We start from the raw sequence: 6,190 nt of genomic DNA on the forward strand, positions 1-6,190 counted from the left end.
GAAGGAAGCCAAAATATTAGCTGTGTGTCCTGGTCTTGGGCAAATTTGGGGGAAAACCTCCAGAAGGAGCCCCCAGACAGCAAACCCCACGACTCCTCCCCCCCCCCACCCCACCGGGTTCGGGAAGAATTTCCTTGGAGAAGAGTGGGAGAAAAAACCTGTTTATTTAACAAGCAAGACACTCCCCAGCACAGGGAAAAAAGACAACACCAGCTGACAAAAAAACTCTTTCACCGTTCTGAAGGGATGACAAACTCAGTCTCTCTGGCGAGTGGTCGCTCAGTTATCAGTCTCTGGCGCTGGGGATGACTGCTGCAGGTGACAAAGTGTAGCCTCCCGGTGTTTCTTGGGGTTCCCAGGTCCCCGTCCGTTCAGATGGTATCCAGGAGAGGGAGGGGACGGGGTGGAAGAGAAAACAGTCCAGGGAAAAAGTTGGACTGCCTAGCTGAACTAACTAATAAGCAGAAAGCAAGGGCAAAGCGAAGGAAAGAAAAAGGCAGAAGCGAGCAAGCAGGCAAGCAAGCAGGCAAGCAAGCAAGCAAGCAAGCAAGCAAGCCGAGCTAAAACCTCTCCTAAACATAGACCATGGGGGAGGTGAGCCGGCTGATAACAAGACAAAACAAAGCTTCACTCTCAGACTCAGTCCTGGAAGCACAGGACATAATACCAAACATAATCAGGACACACGATTGGAGATAGAAACACCATAACATCACCCTAGGACATTCCACCCCTTATCTCCATATCGTGAACATACTAAACAGCATGTAAAAACTTCAGCAAGTAGAAATTTCCATCTTTCACTTATTCGGACACATTTCCTTCTGTCTCATGCTGCCTCACCCCACAATCAGATCTCCCTGAGGCACACATCGTGTTGTTCCATCTCTCTGCATTACCCACCATGTACAACCTGGTCCTTGAGCAAAGACAATCCCACGAATGGGTTTGTCTGTACTCGGGGCAGAATTGATCCAAACTGCCTTCCCCAACAAACCTCTGATATGTGCCACTGGGACTTTGTCTCCATCTACTATATTCAGGGACTTAGACTGGGCAGGGCCCGCTCGGTTGGTGGAACCCCGGGTGTTAACTAACCAAGTGGCCTTTGCTAAATGCTGCTCCCAGTTTTTGAATGATCCCCCACCCAATGCTCTCAAGGTGGTTTTTAACAGTCCATTGTACCTTTCCACCTTCCCTGCAGCTGGTGCATGGTAGGGGATATGGTACACCCACTCAATGCCATGTTCCCTAGCCCAAGTGTTGATAAGGCTATTCTTGAAATGAGTCCCATTGTCTGACTCAATCCTCTCAGGGGTGCCATGCCTCCAAAGGACCTGCTTTTCCAGGCCCAGGATGGTGTTACGGGCTGTAGCGTGAGACACAGGGTAGGTCTCCAACCATCCAGTGGTGGCTTCCACCATGGTCAGTACATAGCGCTTGCCCTGGCGGGTTTGAGGCAGTGTGATGTAGTCAATCTGCCAGGCCTCTCCATACTTGTACTTGGACCACCGCCCCCCATACCAGAGGGGCTTCACCCGCTTGGCTTGCTTGATGGCAGCGCACGTCTCACAGTCATGGATAACTTGAGAAATACTGTCCATGGTTAGATCCACCCCTCGGTCTCGTGCCCACTTATATGTGGCATCTCTGCCCTGATGACCTGAGGCATCATGGGCCCATCGAGCCAGGAACAACTCTCCTTTGTGTTCCCAATCAAGGTCTATCTTCGACACCCCTATCTTTGCAGCCTGATCTACCTGCTGATTGTTTTTCTGCTCTTCATTAGCCCTACTTCTGGGAACATGGGCATCTACATGGCGAACCTTCACAGGTAATTTCTCTAACCGGGTAGCGATATCTTTCCACTCTTCGGCAGCCCAAATTGGTTTTCCTCTACGCTGCCAGTTAGCCTCTTTCCATCTCTCCAACCATCCCCACAGAGCATTGGCTACCATCCATGAATCGGTATAAAGGTAAAGCTTTGGCCACTTCTCTCTTTCAGCAATGTCTAAGGCCAGTTGAACCGCTTTGAGTTCAGCAAGTTGACTGGATCCACCCTCTCCTTCAGTGGCCTCTGCTACCCGTCGCGTGGGGCTCCATACGGCTGCTTTCCACCTCCGATTCATCCCCACAATGCGACAGGAACCGTCGGTGAATAGAGCATAGCGTGTTTCCTCTGCTGGCAGTTGGTTATATGGTGGAGCTTCTTCAGCCCGTGTCACTGGTTCTTGTTCCTCATCTGTGACACCAAAACTTTCACCTTCAGGCCAATTTGTAATTACTTCCAAAATCCCAGGGCGATTCAGTTTTCCAATCCGGGTGCGCTGTGTAATGAGGGCAATCCACTTGCTCCATGTAGCACTGGTGGCATGGTGGGTTGAGGGAACCTTTCCTCTGAACATCCACCCCAGCACTGGCAGTCGGGGTGCCAGGAGGAGTTGTGCTTCTGTGCCAACCACCTCTGAGGCTGCTTGGACCCCTTCGTAGGCAGCCAAGATCTCCTTCTCTGTTGGGGTGTAGTTAGCTTCAGACCCTCTGTAGCTCCGACTCCAAAATCCTAATGGTCGGCCTCGAGTCTCACCAGGCACCTTCTGCCACAGGCTCCAGGACAGACCATGGTTCCCGGCTGCAGAGTAGAGCACGTTCTTCACATCTGGTCCCGTCCTGACTGGGCCAAGGGCTACTGCATGAGCAATTTCCTGCTTTATCTGGGCAAAAGCTTGTTGCTGCTCAGGGCCCCAATGGAAATCGTTCTTCTTGCGGGTGACCAGGTAAAGAGGGCTCACGATCTGACTATACTCAGGAATGTGCATCCTCCAAAAACCTATGGCGCCTAAGAAAGCTTGTGTCTCCTTCTTGTTGGTTGGTGGGGACATAGCTGTGATTTTGTTGATGACATCAGTAGGAATCTGACGCCGTCCATCTTGCCACTTCACTCCCAGGAACTGGATCTCTCGAGCAGGTCCCTTAACTTTACTCTTCTTGATGGCGAAGCCGGCTTCCAGGAGGATTTGGATGATTCTCTCTCCTTTCTTGAACACTTCTGCTGCTGTGTTCCCCCACACAATGATATCATCAATATATTGTAAATGTTCTGGAGCCTCACCTTTTTCTAGTGTAGTCTGGATCAGTCCATGGCAGATAGTAGGACTGTGCTTCCACCCCTGGGGCAGACGATTCCAGGTGTACTGCACTCCCCTCCATGTGAAAGCGAACTGAGGCCTGCACTCTGCTGCCAGAGGAATGGAGAAAAATGCATTGGCGATATCGATAGTGGCGTACCACTTTGCTGCCTTGGACTCCAGCTCGTACTGCAGTTCCAGCATGTCCGGCACGGCAGCGCTCAGTGGTGGAGTCACCTCATTCAATGCACGATAGTCTACGGTCAGTCTCCATTCTCCTTCAGATTTACGTACAGGCCAGATGGGGCTGTTGAAGGGTGAGTGGGTTTTGCTGACCACCCCTTGGCTCTCCAGCTCACGGATCATTTTATGGATGGGAACCACGGCATCTCGAGTTGTTCTGTATTGTCGGCGATGCACTATGGAAGTGGCAATTGGTACCTTTTGCTCTTCTCCTTTCAGAAGTCCTACAGTACTTGGATTCTCAGACAGTCCAGACAAGGTGTTCAATTGCTGGATGCCCTCTGTCACCACAGCTGCTATCCCAAATGCCCACCTGAATCCTTTTGGATCTTTAAAATACCCCCTTCGGAGGTAATCTATGCCCAAAATGCATGGGGCCTCTGGGCCAGTCACAATAGGATGTTTTTTCCATTCATGTCCAGTCAAGCTCACATCAGCTTCCACCAAGGTAAAGTCCTGTGATCCACCTGTCACACCAGCAATAGAAACAGATTCTGCCCCCACATATCTTGATGGGACTAATGTGCATTGGGCACCAGTATCAACCAAAGCTTTATACTTTTGTGGTTCCGATGTGCCAGGCCAACGAATCCACACAGTCCAGAAGACACGATTTTCCCTCGCCTCTCCCTGGCTAGAGGCAGGGCCCCTCTAAGCCTGTTTATCCTTCTTTCCTTGGGCATATGTCTTAGAGGTTCCTTCAAGGGGATCAGATATATCATCATCATCATACTTGGCAGCTTGGCTACGGGCAACTGGAGCTGCTCTCCTTTTGGTGGAACTTCCTCTTTGGGTCTTGCCTTCCTTCAATTCACGCACCCGTTGTGCCAGAGCAGCAGTAGATTTTCCATCCCATCTCCTCATGTTTTCTCCGCAATCACGTAGGAAGAACCACAGCTCAGCTCGTGGGGTGTACCTCCTCTCCCCATCAGGGGAACGTCTGCGTTGGATACCAGGGCCTCTAATTTGTACTGCTGAGATTTGGAGAAGGTCCTCTTTAATCTCCTCCCTGAGTCTTTTATGATTCTCCTCTATCTTGTCTTCTAATTTCTGCAGACGTGTTTCCACAGCTGCAATTCTGGCATGTGTTGGGCCATGCACAGCATCTGCATATGCTCGGAGCTTCTTTGCCATATCAAGCACGGTCTCATCCCTCTCGTCCCGCTTCATTATTGCTAAAGCAGAAGCATATTCATGGGGCCCAAGTCGTACAAGTTTTCGCCACATCACAGATGTACATGGTACCAAGTCCGGATTCCTAGTTGTTATGTCATCTGAGAAGATAATCTCTGCCACTGCCATTTCTCTCAGGCGTTGGATCCCTTGTTCTATCGTCTTCCAGTGGGTCTGCTGCATATAAAGATCATCTGCACACAGGTATCTTTGTGCTACACTGTCCAGGACCCGTGCCCAGAGGCTGTGAGGGTTAGGCCCTCTCATCATTCCTTGGTCGATGACAGGATCATGTGACAGGGATCCCAAATGCCTGGCTTCAGTGCCATCCAGAATTGTAGCCTCGCCTGCAGCATCCCAAAGACGGACCAACCAACTAATTATAGACTCATCAGGTCGTCGGGTGTAATCCTTTCTTAGGCCACGGAGGTCCTTTAGGGAAAAAGACTCAATATTGGCCTCTGATCTTTTACCAGTTGCTTTGACTCCTGGTTTTATGTCAGGAGGCGTCGAGGGTCCTTCTCCTGCATCATCATCATCATCATCCACTGGTCGATCAGTCTTGTCTGTGCACTTTCCACTTCTCGTGCTGGTAGCAACAGCCATTGGTTGAGGCTTACTGACAGGTTTAGCTGCTGGCTTAGGCTCACTGTCTGGTGTAGTTGTTGGCCTCGAGCCTGGGGTGTTGGCTGCAGCCTGAGTGACTGGGATAGTGGCTGATTTATCTGCCTGTCCCCCTTCCTCTGTCTGCTGCCCTACAGTATCTAACAGGGTACGGTAAGCATATGCCAGGGCCCAGCTCACTGCAATGATCTTCTTCTCCTTAGAATTACCATGGCACTTCTCTTTCAGGTACTTTGCTACCTCAGCTGGGTTCTGAATTTGTTCACATGGAAAATCCCAGGATGTAGGGTCAGAAAATTCCTTTAAGATTTGGCCCATATCCTCCCATTTCCCACACCATTCAGGATTCCTCACGCCTGGCTCTACTCTGGGGTCAAGGGTCTCAGCCCCTCTAGAAATCTCAGCTCTCATTCTAGAGAAACTGCAGACTGTATAGAGAAAGCTTACTATATTAAACACCAGAAAGATGGTCTCTTTAACACTCAGGGGGAACTGAACATTCTCTAATAAGGATGTAACAAATTCAGAGGAGAAGAAGGAGAACAAAGGCTGAAAAGCCTCATCCCCTGCTTCTCCTCTAACAAACTGAGTGCACAACCACAGCCAAGAACCATACATTCCTGGAACAGATTCCAGCACCTTTATAAATCTCCTGCAGGCCATTAAAACCAAGCCCAGCCCGATGGATATTTTGGTCAATGCCCCTCTGCTACAGAAACTACGCATTAGGGACAATACCGGAGCTATTTCTGGATAAGCAAATAAACCCAGGGACCACAGAGGTATTAAGACTTCAAAAAACCCTAGGGACCAAAATCCCATGCAAGCCTCCACCCCAAAAGACATGAATTCCAACAACATAGCCAATAACTGCTCTATACCAACACAAAAGAATTTGAACCAAATTATTATTATTAGAACAGGTTTTTTTCCCACTTTCTCGAGCCCCACGTTGGGCGCCAAATTTATTTGTCCTGGTCTTGGGCAAATTTGGGGGAAAACCTCCAGAAGGAGCCCCCAGACAG

At 49.8% G+C, this 6,190-nt stretch overlaps 1 protein-coding gene across 5 annotated transcripts in view; it reads right to left on the bottom strand.

Annotated features, from left to right (window-relative positions):
* The window catches only part of DIP2C (DIP2 acetate--CoA ligase C (putative)), a 313,844-nt gene that overhangs the window by 268,635 nt on the left and 39,019 nt on the right, over positions 1-6,190 (bottom strand). The window lies entirely within an intron of this gene.

The sequence above is a fragment of the Sturnus vulgaris genome, chromosome 1, assembly GCF_052056855.1.
Source record: "Sturnus vulgaris isolate bStuVul1 chromosome 1, bStuVul1.hap1, whole genome shotgun sequence".
NCBI lineage: Eukaryota > Metazoa > Chordata > Aves > Passeriformes > Sturnidae > Sturnus > Sturnus vulgaris.